Source organism: Botryllus schlosseri, chromosome 3 (assembly GCF_051294905.1).
Source record: "Botryllus schlosseri isolate E-star chromosome 3, Bs_hap1, whole genome shotgun sequence".
Classification (NCBI taxonomy): Eukaryota; Metazoa; Chordata; class Ascidiacea; order Stolidobranchia; family Styelidae; genus Botryllus; species Botryllus schlosseri.
The window spans coordinates 13,105,043-13,118,359 of NC_137238.1; the positions used below are offsets into that span (position 1 = coordinate 13,105,043).

The following is a 13,317-nucleotide window of genomic DNA, read 5'->3' on the forward strand; positions in this document are numbered from 1 at the left end:
CACGAGCTTTCGGAGCGCCGCTCCTTCATCAGGTGTTGAAGCGAAAGTAACTCAAAAAGAGCAACGCAAAAAGATTTTCGATTTGAACATATGTATATTGTGACATCATAGGAAATAATATGTTTTAGATTCCAAAGCCGTGTACTTGCAGTAGCTATAGTAGGATGGCATTATCTTTCGCTTGACCCAGCCCAATCGGCGCGGAGGCACTTTGATTGGTTTAGACCAGTGGTTCCCAACGTGGGCGATATCGCCCCCCAGGGGGCGATTTGGCGATCTAGGGGGGCGAAAATGACGAAGGGGGCGATAGGGGGGCGAAAATGGACAAAGGGGGCGACGGGGGGCGAAAATAGCGAAGGGGGCGATAGGGGGGCGATGACGCGTCAAAACGGCTGACCTTTTTTTTTTTTTTTTTTTTTTTTTTTTTTTAGTCATCCACCTAGCAATTCGGAGAGAAAAAACGTTATTTGCAGCTCTGAGCGGAGAAAGATGACCTTTTTTTTTTTTTTTTTTTAGTCAACCCGCCGGTGATTATAGTCTGTATGCCCAATTATCGGTGCACAAAATTTTGGGGGGCGATGATTGGTGTTGACCTTGAAAAGGGGGCGATGGGTCGAAAAAGGTTGGGAACCACTGGTTTAGACCAAGGGTCGGCAACCTACGGCCCGCGGGCCGGATCCGGCCCGCCAAGCGGAATCGTCCGGCCCGCGACGTAATAATTAGTTATCACAAGAATACGGCCCGCCGCTTCATAATGAGTTTCAATCTGCAGTGCAGCGCTGCATGAAAAAAATGCGGCTTGCTACGATATAATAGCAGCCTACATCGTATTAGTCTATTGTTACGCCATAAAACGAAGGTGGTTGAAGCAGGAGATGGAGATAGACTAGACTGGATCAGTGCTTATCAATCGGGTGTATCTCGCAACCGAAGGTGTTTTAAAGGGTTAATCACTCTAACGGGGTGTGACAATAAAGGTGTTCTTCCTTTGCTTCAGAAACGCTTGGAGCATCTCAGACGCAATGACGGAATCTCAAAATATTCAATTATAGATAACTGGCCTCCGTATGTTAGTTAGCCTGTCTATAGTTTGGTTTTCCAGAAGGCATTGTGTGCCAAGACAAAAAACCTAAATAGTGTTTTGGCCACAATGGTGAAAACTGTAAATATGATTTTTGTCTCATCAACTGAATCAGTAACGCCAGATATTACTAGAAGCAGAAAATCAATATGGCGATGTCATGTAGGCCTATATATCTGTCATGTTCGCTCATTGAGTCGAGCAGCTATGCTTACACGAGTGTATGAACTGAGAAATGAAATAGCAACTTTCCTCGAAAATACAAATATCGCCGACTCATAATCTTGTAATCGAAAATGGGTAACTCATCTTGCTTTCCAGATACATTTAACGTCACATCTGAACAAATTGAACTTGCAGCTTCAGAGGAAAACAGCATCATACATGAGATATTGAGGCGCATTCAAAACAAATCTGTGACTCTGGATATGTCAACAGTACAAAGAAAATTATGCTCACTTTCCTATACTGGAGGAGAGAAAACCTAGTACCAACACTACATTTGTAACTGTAATACGAAATTTAACTACTGAATATTCACCCGCTTTTCCGACATTCCTTCTCTACAAAATGAATTCTGACTATTCAGTACTCTGTTTAATGTGGACGCCAATACCATTGCCTGAAAATTTCAAATGGGCCCTTCTGAAATGCGATGCAGTTGAATTGAATGACAAATTTCATATAAAGAGTATATCGCTGCATGACTTTGACAACGATTACGTTCTTGAAATTGGTCTTTATCCCAGCTTGACTATAGCAATGCAAAAGAAATTGCATCGATTTTTGGAAGCACGTACGCATGCGAACAATAGTTTTGAACAATGAAATTCACGAAGAGCAAGCTAAGATCACGTATTTCGGACGTCCAGTTTGAATAGGGTCTGATTCTTGTTTCATCTGACTTGTTACCAGAAGTAGAAAACCTTTCACAAAGCAAGCTGCGTCAACTGTCACAATTATTCTCTGTCATTGAAGTGTAAATACATGTGTCTTCGGATTGGTATGATTGAGATTGCAGCAATGTAGGTTGATATACCGAAGTGAGCGTAAAATATAGTACTAAGAAAAAATCCGGCCCGCCAAAAGGTTGTACACCCGAAATTTGGCCCGTGACTAGCAAAAGGTTGCCGACCCCTGGTTTAGACGAAACAGTCGCAATTTTGTGCTCGATCACGGAAGTGCCACACAAACGACCATCAGAGCCATAAAACACGTCTTGAAATTCACTCGAGAGGGTGAATTTCAAGTTGGAAATTGTTGAGATCTTCCACGCCGTCGACCAGACACTCTAGATGAGGAGGTAGGGAGTCAAGATGATGGGCGATATCCTGAACAAACGTGGGAGCGCAGTATTCCTTAGGCTGACACTCTTGCGGACACAAAACTCCCAGTAACAAGGCAGCTGGCAACATGATGTCATCACCACCAGAATTAACCAACAGCAAGCGTATCCTATCCAATTCTTGGTTAACCAATCCAGGTACCAAATACAGACCCCTCGACTGATAACACTGCATGGTCAACACATATTTTAGGCAGACCAAGTAAGAGCGGTTATGGTGGTTCTGAAGGGCGCTGATTCCGAATATGACCTTAGTTATTTTCAAATAGGCTCTAATTTTGGAGATAACCCATGCGGCTATTTTAACCAAAATCTCCCATTTTCGCTGTACAATGGCTAGATAGAAAATCGGCTCAATCGTACTACAAAGTTCACAAATTTAGTCTACTTGTTATTTTTACACACAGAAGACTCTTTTATATAAAAATACAGCATAAGCACTATATTACGGGTATTAAGATTGATCATAGTGGGAGACTTTCACAGATATCATGCACATAAATAAACTCCAGCCATATATAAGTATTTACCTATATGTGGCAATAATTCAATCCGTTTACGTCAACCACGTATTGTATATTTAAAATAAACAGTTGGAATATAATATTAATAATTTACATTTCAAGCACAATTGTTTTTTCGTACGATTTTTGCCTGTAAGCAATTTAGTGCAGTTTCTCGAAAGGTTCCAGCAATGGTCCGCCATAATATGTTCATTGTTCATCTCATCCACCGGCGTAGCCAGGGAGGGGCGAAAGGGGCGGTCGCCCCCCCCCCCAAATTTTTGGAATTTTTTTTAAAAATCAATAGATATTACAGTATTTTGGCGTAGATGTATGTAACCTCAAATTTTTCTTCGCGCGATTTATTGTCCATTCATGTCTTGATTTTAATATCGGTATCACGAAAAAAAACTCTTCCGCAAATACCCATTATTGAATTTAGCTATTATTTAGAATTCTCTATTATGAAAATACAACAGTACCAGTAGATACAATACAGTAGCCCGAGGTCGTTGGGTTGATTGAGTCATAGGAGTGTCAGTTCAGTATGGGGTTGGGGACTGATAACTCCGGCAACTTCCGTTCCGGGACACACGAATATATAGAAAGTATAGGCTACATGCGACTCCGCAAAGTGCGCTTCCAAAATGATTGACGGCCATAAAACCGACCCATGTATTCCGAAAGCCTTCGAGAAACATTTTCTGGTGCTTAAATGGCTGCATGGCGCCTAATGATCCTGTCCCTGCAATCAGACCCCTACAACATAAATGCGACTGGAACAGGAAAATATCACCACCTCACGTTAAAAAGTGCTGATTTGAAATTGAACGAGTCTGATCAAAGGAGTTTTATTATTTGGTCTGATTTGTATCAGCGATTCCAATCTTTAAAGTATAATAGCGTCAATCTGTACCAGAGGTTACGAACTAACCGCGTGCTTCAACGAAGTGATAAGAATGGACACCACTTACTCATATAGACGAACCAATATTATTGATCAAATTAATCTTTCATTTATTAAAAAAAAAACATTTACGTTCTGCGCGACTATGGCCGAAATTCAGACTGATTGTTCATCACTTAGGGTGGATTGCACAGATGTCGATTAATCCCTAATCGACGATTAAACGTCAGTAATCGGTTGGCTTCCGTGGCACAGATACCGATCTGCCACTAATCGGTGAATTTTAATCGGCCAAATGTTATCCGCCGAGCGAGGTGTCTAGAAAGTTAATCGGCTGCGTGCTTCGCGTTGACTGCGGTCCGGGCTGGCTATAGGTACACTAGTATTTGGTATTGAGATGGTGTTAACTGGATGTTCTGACGCGCAGTTGCGGTATTAGCTGAAAATATTGTACTCAGACACTACTACAACTGTTGGCGCATATTATCGGCGTGGGCCTACCACAGCCGATAGTAACTTATGCTATGATTATTGGTATGACATTTTTTACAGACTGTACACTAGGGCTCTTCAAAAATGACTTTTTTTCTCAAATCGTACTGGCTACTTGATAAAATTGTTAGGTTACCTAATTTAAGCCTACACACAAAATTTGGTTCAATTCCAGCCGGTAACCGCTTTGCTACAGGAGAATAAAGTTTCTATTTATTATAAAAAAATAAATATTAAAAAATTTGAAAATTTTCTGTTCACCCCATGAAAGTGTTAGGCTGTCTATAGAAACGATGCTCACCAAATTTGGTTCAATTCCAACCAGTGGAAGCGGAGTTATGGCCGTCGAAAAATTTGGATTTGAATAAAATAGTCTTTACGGTGACCGATTCTTTGTTTATTTATTATAGTTGTGCTCACCGTAAATACTATTTTATTCAAATCCAAATTTTTTGACGGCAATAACTCCGCTTCCACTGGTTGGAAAAGAACCAAATTTGGTTGGCATCGTTTCTATAGACAGTCTAACACTTTCATGGGGTGAACAGAAAATTTTCCAATTTTTCATTATTTATTTTTATATAATGAATAGAAACTTTATTCTCCTGTAGCAAAGCGGTTACCGTCTGGAATTGAACCAAATTTTGTGTGTAGGCTTAAATTAGGTAACCTAACAATTTTATCAAGTAGCCAGTACGATTTGAGAAAAAAAGTCATTTTTGAAGAGCCCTACTGTACACTGTACAGAATTCGATAGTATACTTCGGAAATAAAATACGAGGACGGAAAATTGCAACAGACAGGAAAAGTTTAGAATAATTGAATTGATAGAAGAATATATTGAAACCAAGGAAGACAAAAAGACTGATGGCAAAACAAAAAGATGCGGCCTGAGATGTAATCAGTAAGAAATATGCAGCTATGAATACTGGTCCTGCGCGTGCAGCCGTACAACTGGCCAAATCCAGAATGTATTGAAAAATTTGAAACGAAAAGCAAAAAAAATATATGCATCACGACGCGTCGAACGGCCCGGACCTCCAGTTGACGAACTCCTTGGAAAAGGTTTTCAATAGGTAATTTTACTGGCAGTTCTTTAAAATTCGCAGGAGATGTATTGTTTCCATCTGTGTTTATCGTGACTCTCTGCGTGCTTCATACTCACGTTTTCACGCTCGTTTTGAACTGAATAGACAAATTTTGATGATCATGAAAAACATTTTTGTAATGCCCAACAAACCAACGATATCCAGAGACTGTTGCACGTCATCAGCTATACGAAAACGACACATGGGGAACACTGCTCGGCAAATTCCTAATCTGAACCACTCCTTGATCAATCTGCAATTGATTTTTATAGCACTGGTATATTTATTATCACTTTTCAGACCTTATTCCATCTCAAATTGAATGTTTGAAACATCGGTATGACTACGATTGCGTATTCGATAGTCACACGAACAATGGTGAGTGCATTTAGGACATAAACTTTTTTAATATGTTACAACCAACGGCAGAGGAACTTGCATCCAATTTTAACTTGCAACAGTCTGGCTTTGCTACTGTGCAGTGCAGGTGCCTGAGCAGTATCGTCGGCCATATTATTGTTAGGCTTGCAACTTGACTTGAAGATTTGACTTCGAGTCAGGATTTCTCATACCGTATGCCATATTGAAGCAGTGACTCGAGTCAAATCCATTCATCCTATTCCAACTCGAGTCAAGTCATGATTTTAGTCATCCATCCTTCCTATGTTTCGCGAGGTTAAGATAAACCATGAAAAAATAATTTGAAAGTAACTTTTCTAATGTATTTCTCTAAAATTTTCAAATAAAATGTTTATTCAGATGCATATTCTAAAGATTCAGTTTGCACCTTCATCATCGACGAGGATGGGAACACAGAGGCGGGTTCTTCATGTCACAACAGCGATGGTAAGTTGAGGTACTAATTTGAAATCCATATGAATCGTGTTGGTACTAACATAGCCACACGAATACTTCAAATAGAACATTGCGGGTTGTTTTGATTGACATTGTCATTAACATTGCTCTATTGAATTTGAACTCTATTGAATCAATACAACTGTTGTTAACCATAGTTTTCTTGCAGCCAATGAAATTGCTGCCCTTTCGTTGTTGATGGCGATGTGACGCTTCCTTCAGTTCCCTCGACAGACTTCAGGATAGAACACCAGACCGGTAAGTGTTAGCATACAATGATGGTGATGCAACCCACAGTTTATTCATTACTACATTCAGACATGCAAGATGAAACAGAGAACACAAAAAGCTCAACGCCAATTGTCTTGAAAAAGAGAGCCAGGTGTGTTGATGAAAAAATTCTTATTTTAACTATAATGTTGGTGATCAAAATGTGGTGTTCAGAAATGAGCGTCCTGGAAATGGCAAAGGAGCAGCATGATATCAGAATGAAATATTTTGACTTACAGATGCATATCAAGTACCAGAAACTGGAAAAAGAACTGCAAAATTGAGAAGATACACCAACGAATCGAAATAGCACAAAAACCAAACTTGGACAACTAGTTAATTGGCTGTATATAATTAGAATAGTAAGTGCAAAATGCCAGCAATATATTTCTAACTTAATTTCTGGTTTTGCTGAAAATTCTACAGTAGAACTCTACAATACTAAGCGAGTTGTGCAGATTCAATTTCCAAATTTTCACATATTCAGTAATCCCTATTCTGATTTAATTGAAAAATAACCACGGTGTCTATAATTCTATTCTAATTTGTAAAAATATGCAGCCATAATTATCATCATAGTCTAATTTTGAAAAGCTGATTTTCTAGTTGTCCAATTCTGACTACAGCATAGGCTACTGGATCTCGTAATAAAAATAATTGACGAGGAATTGAATGTGTGGTTATTGTGTTCAAACACCAGATGAAATACTCAAGACATTCCAGAGAAGTGATTTTGAACAATCTGTCTGCGCTGAAGTTGTGCTCGGTTGTGCCGTCACGTTATCGGTGTCGCTAACCTCCAGGGTATATTCCAACGGATTGATTTGCTCTGTCTTTGACCAATCTACTGGCACTCTCTCTTCTGCTAGGCTCTCTAACATCTGGAGGGTAGCAAGAACATCGAGGTATGGATCCATTGTTATTCTCAGTCGATATTGCACTATATTAATGTAGCTCTCTATAAAACAGGTTGTATTGAATTTTATGGTTGACCAAATTCTTGATAAACTGAAGTGGGGTTTGGCTGTCAACAAACAAGATTACTCGAATGGGTAACAGCAGATAACTTTGCATTGCAAAATTGTAACATAAATGTATTACAGCACTTGAGCACATGTATGCATATGACTTATTATATGATAACATCGTCACATTGCACAACAGTTAGATCCTTGCAATGGCTGAAATTTACTTCTACACTCCTGCAGAGCCAATTATCATAGGTTGGGAGAAATCAAAATCGTATGAAAATGTGTGTGTATGAGCTCACTTTGTATATAATCACATTGGTGAAGCGGCTATCATGACTAATGCATCAATAAACGGAAAATAAAATTATATCTGAAAGTATCTATCTAGTTCTAGATATCCCTGAGTAATGAGATAAATGTCCTGCAATATACGAAATTTGCAGTAGAGTTTCTGGCACAGCAATACCGGTATAAGACGATGATTTTGGTACGCTATTCCTACAATACCTCTTTTCATAACCTCAAAACGTTTGTTCTGACGTTCATAATCTTACACTGTGCAGTATCAACAGTTTAGTTAGCTGCTATACGCACATGACATCAACTAAACATTCATATCTATGAAGAGCGCATCTCTCCCTTATGACGACACAGTTCATATCGCCACCGACCGAAAACAGCTGATTGCTAACGTACGTCATTTGCGTCGATTTGCGTCAGTAATCCGCGATAAGATAACTCACAGGCGAATCCGTATCTGTACCACAGAGTCACCAGGTGACCTTGCTCGCTGATTAAATTATCGCCGATTAAGGCAATCGGTGATTACTTTTCAATCGGCATCTGTGCAATCCACCCTTAATGTCAGCGATTTGGGCTCGTCCGCGAAACGACCACCTAATACAAGCTTAGTTGGCAACTGGAAACTTCCACCGGATATATGTGTGTGTGCGTCTAAGAATCGCATGTATGAAATTTCCCATGGCAGTATGTACGGTTCTGCGACATGTTCCCACGGGAGAGCTCCCCTAAAAAATTGTTTTTCTGGCTACGACCTTACGTGCAGCGTGATCTCTTGAGTGGTACGTGATCTCTTGAGATTTTGAGTGGCCCGCGGGTTAATTCTCGAAATTACTAATATTATCAAAAAATAAATTACCAAAAACCAAATAACCAAATTTTGTTTAGCTTGACCGCGAAATTTAGGATTTCACGACTAAACAATCAGTTTCGGCGAATTGGCGTAGCCAGGGGCCAGCCACATTTTTCGTAGATCGTCCTATATAATGTACAATATTTCGCGTGGCTAGGTCGGGGATCAACCAGAAGTCTTCATGTCATAATTGTTATTGATTTTGATACGTATTAATATAAGTATTGTTTTCACCGTTACCTATTATCCGGTACTCTCCTATCGGAAGAGTCAAAAAAGCTCATCAACATTCATATATAGTTCATATGGAACATATAGTTCAAGATGTATATTGTATAATTAAGTGCCCCTGAATGTTTGATGACACCACTTCTATCAGCACTGCCAGTAAATCTGATAATGAAAACGTATTTGCAATATGCAAATAACAATAGAATGAACCAATTTCATTCATTAACCAAGAAAATTTTTCGCGCTTCGCGCGAAGGTGTTGTCATCGGGGTTTTCCACAATCATCATATTATCACATCATGTCTGTGAATGGAATATATATATAACGATCGCCCCAGATGTTGTGTTAATCATCCAATAAGGGCCAAAGTCCATCGTTTTTTTTTTATCTATTTTTCTTTATCTTTAAGGTTGATTTACGTCATCGAATTTTTCGCCCCCCCCAAATATTTTTTCTGGCTACGCCCTTGATCTCATCTGCCCTGATATCTTTCTTTTGTTGTTTTGACGTCTTGGTGGAACCTCTCCCCTTGTTTATCAACAAGATGATCAGGAAATATATCAAGATGAGTGAACACGAAATGAACTTGAATGATTTTTTCCAAGTTTTCCATATGCAGATACGAATTTTCGGATCTACTGTTTGTAGTTCGGTGCTGTGTGATCATCTAAAAGTTTTATTTACTACATTTTAGAAGAAATTCCATGCAGTGAACTCTTCCCTGAGACGAAATTGGAATCATTCATCAGTCTTCAAATCTGAAATCTATCAAGGATATCAGATTTAAGCTTTTCGTTTAATAGGAATACTAGGTATATCCACTTTGTTGACTATGCGGCAATTATCCATTAACAAGTCAACAGAAATGAGACGCATATGAGTATTGTAGTAAAGCTTTTCAAAGACAAATTTATAGCTTTATACTTGTCTTTAATATTGGTAGAATGACCAATTAATAGGGGAGACCGGGGACAATTGTAACACTTTTTGTATTTTCTAACATTACGTGTTTTTTTGTCGTGGAAATTTCACTTCCAAAGTTTTATATAAGGAAGCCAACAACTCGATAGTTGATATAAAAACTAAATTGGAACTCAATCAACAATCAATCATGGAAATTTAGAGTCACAAAAATCGCTGCTCAAATGTTAGGGTATACGTATTTCCTGAACACGAGCCAATCCAGCAAAACTAATGTGATATTCGTAATCAGCAACCTCAAAGACCCCGGAAACGGCTGTCAGATGCTGTGTCATTTTTTTTTCATTTTGTTGACCAGTGTTATATACAGGATAGTCCACAAATTTACGGAGGCACATGTGCAATTATCATTTTCTGTTAACTGCTCTGGAATGTATGTATCGAAAATGACATTGCGCGTTGTTCACAAAGACTCATTTTTAACTCTGGATAACCAATGATGGCGTCACAAACGCATCCAGCACCACCAGTATGACGTGTAATAACGCTTTCGCCAAATTTTGAGGTTACCGGTATCGGTTCAAAATACGTTTCATGTTGCAGTTATAGGCGGCTGTCAGCGTACTGGTGCGGTTGTGTGTCTTGTCTACTCAAACAAGCAAATAGCTGCTCCGTAATGACAAAAGTTTTGAAAAAATACGACGATAAGTTATGGTATTGGGGAATGAAGGCTCGGAGTACATCTGAAGTGGGTAATGAAGGCAAAAAGGTTGGGAACCACTGGTCTATAGTAACCGATATCAAATTTCGTGCAATATGAATGGCTGACCACATCCCGTCGTAACATTATCGGCATCATTGCAGTTCAGCAAAATCTATTTTTGGGACAATGTTGAGCTACTAAGACGTCTCGTATGTTCACAGTAAATGCAAACCAATACAATAGAATTTCGGAGTTTGCGAAACGACCACTAATGTAGCAATTACGAGCTCACTCATGCTACTTACTGAAATACGGACATGTCAAATCGATAGTCGCATAGGAAGTTGAGTCTAACAATGTAACGCAATCTTTGAGTTTCGTTCAATTGTGGTACACAATAGATATGGTGTAGTCCTTGAAATTTATATAGTCTGACGATGGCACTTGTCGGTGGTGGAAGTTTCTGCTAGGTTGGATTACTTGTGATCCTCTTATGAAGATAGCGAATAAGGTAAAGGAAGGTTTATCTGTTAAAAAATAAAGTTACATAAAAGTGATGTATATCATGTAATACTATTTCATATGTGCAAGATATAGCGAGGTAGGGTTTTATACCAGTTCTCTCCATATGCGAATCGTCCATAGGCAACTTTCCTGATCGTTATTTAACATCGTTTTCAAATGAGAATGTTGTACCAAACCTATTATGGTATAGTAACGTCTTCCAACTTGGATGCCACATAATTCACATGCTTTCATCCGTCCGCGTTTCTCGTAAAAGAGTGTGAAAACTCTTTCTCTCGGTACTTGTATGCGTTGTATAATAAATTTTAGTTCATGACTCGTGGAAATTAAGCCGTATGTACTAGGCCAGGGTTTTTCAAACTTTCTCATACTTTCAAACCTTGTCTCCAGCGCCCCCAGGGTGCGGAAACGCTCAGGGGCGCAATGGGGGGTGCTGAAGAGAAATGGCCTCGCAGTAGATGGTGTAGTATATATCAGAGTTGGATCAATTGTAATTTGTAATTGAGCTGAATGTAATTAATTACATTTTTCAATGTAATTGTAATGTAATTGTAATTGAAGCATTTTCATTTTGTGTAATTGTAATTGTAATTTGACAAAAATTTTGCTCAATTACAATTTCAATTACATTAAATTGCTATTGAGACCTGACAAGCACAACATAAAATAATTGACTTATAATGCATTCTCTTTAAATGTCGACAAGGAATTTGGTGGATCCATTTGCGGAAGCCCTTGACTGCGCCCTTGCGGGCGAAGTTTTTTTATTTTTACCGCTATGCTGGCCTCGGCTGCCATTGTATACAATTATTAGATTACTAACCAACGGATGGATTCGCAACACGTGACTCAAGATTGAATACGCCGAGAAGCGAACTGCTGAGCCGGCTAAAAGCAGCAGAATTGATAGTCCCATAGCTGGCGATCCAAGCGTCGAAATTTGATATGTATGGTCCTAATCGAAAGCTAGTGTCGCACTGATTCCGCAATGAAAGTATATTTCCAGGCAATGGTACCATCCCAAAATAGTCGTAAAAGTCTGGGAATCGGCATTGTTCTGAACAATCGCCGGGCGTAATTGGTCATTGTTGTGGTCATGCTGCTGCGGCGCTCTCACTTTTCAGAACAGTCGGCCTTAAACGGCTATTTTGGAGCAGTTACATTGCCCTGACAAGATTTTAATTTGTATTTTCGGAATTAGTGCATCAATAGCTTACGATAAAGAACAGATGCATCAAATTTGGACGCTTGGATCACCAGCTTTAGGACTACAAAGTTTGCTGCTTTTAGCCGGCTCTGCAGTACGTTTGTCGGTGCATTCATCCGTGACTCACATCTTGCGCATCTATCCGTGGGTTGGCAATCTACAATACAATTTCAGATCACGATGCTGCATCGTTACATCGTCTGGCTAACTAACCAGACCACTGGATATTATATAACGTCTTATCTGACAAAGCACGGTTTTGTTTTTACTCCTCATCCTAATTCCTACGTCCCTCGATAAAAATAATATTATTTCTTTAATTATATACTATATACGCAAATCCAACACGTGCATATATTATAATACTTTTTTCAACGACATACTGCACCCTATCCTTAATCCTACTTAGGTAAATAACATTTTACATTTCCAGTTACGTGAGCCATAATTACCGAGCATACAAAACACGCTTATATTACGTCGAAATGACATCTTACATAGCATACTATGTACGCACATTAACGCATTTATTACTACACAATCTGAACTAGACTTGAATTGTTGTTAATTACGACGCTACGGATGTCAAGGAGCACGGTTGAATTTATGATTATTCAATTACATGTTCAACAGCAGCAATTGTAATTGTAATTGTAATGTAATTGAAGCATGCAAGGAGTAATTGTAATTGTAATTGTAATTTGATATTTTTAGCATGGAGTAATTGTAATTGTAATGTAATTGAAACATGCATGAAAGTAATTGTAATTGTAATTGTAATTGAACTGAAATAATGTAATTGATCCAACTCTGGAATATATAGTAGATTATAGTATATACATGGGGTCACCAACTTTTTTGCAGCCAAGAGCTAGTTCTTGGGTACTGATTGAAGCGACATGTTACCATTTGCTCCCGCCGTCTCGTCATTTATTCAGTTCAGCAAGACTTCTTTTAGGAACAATGTTGCGCTACCAGGGCACCTCGTATGTTTGAGTAAATACATACGAGACAGCTATAAACCTTATAATGCTGACGTGGGTATTGTCCATGCATATGGAGAC

The 13,317-nt window shown here is 38.9% G+C and overlaps 1 long non-coding RNA gene across 4 annotated transcripts; it reads left to right on the forward strand.

Annotated features, from left to right (window-relative positions):
- Positions 1-4,924: 4,924 nt before the first annotated feature.
- Positions 4,925-7,209, forward strand: LOC145435806 (uncharacterized). 4 transcript variants are annotated; one of them, XR_013914032.1, is made up of 5 exons: positions 4,925-5,794; positions 6,176-6,262; positions 6,441-6,529; positions 6,590-6,653; positions 6,716-7,209. It is a non-coding gene; the product is annotated as an uncharacterized LOC145435806 (long non-coding RNA). The 4 variants fall into 4 exon arrangements; XR_013914033.1 differs by having other exon boundaries at positions 6,781-7,209; XR_013914034.1 differs by having other exon boundaries at positions 4,925-5,404; positions 5,717-5,794; positions 6,590-7,209.
- The last annotated feature ends 6,108 nt before the right edge of the window (positions 7,210-13,317 follow it).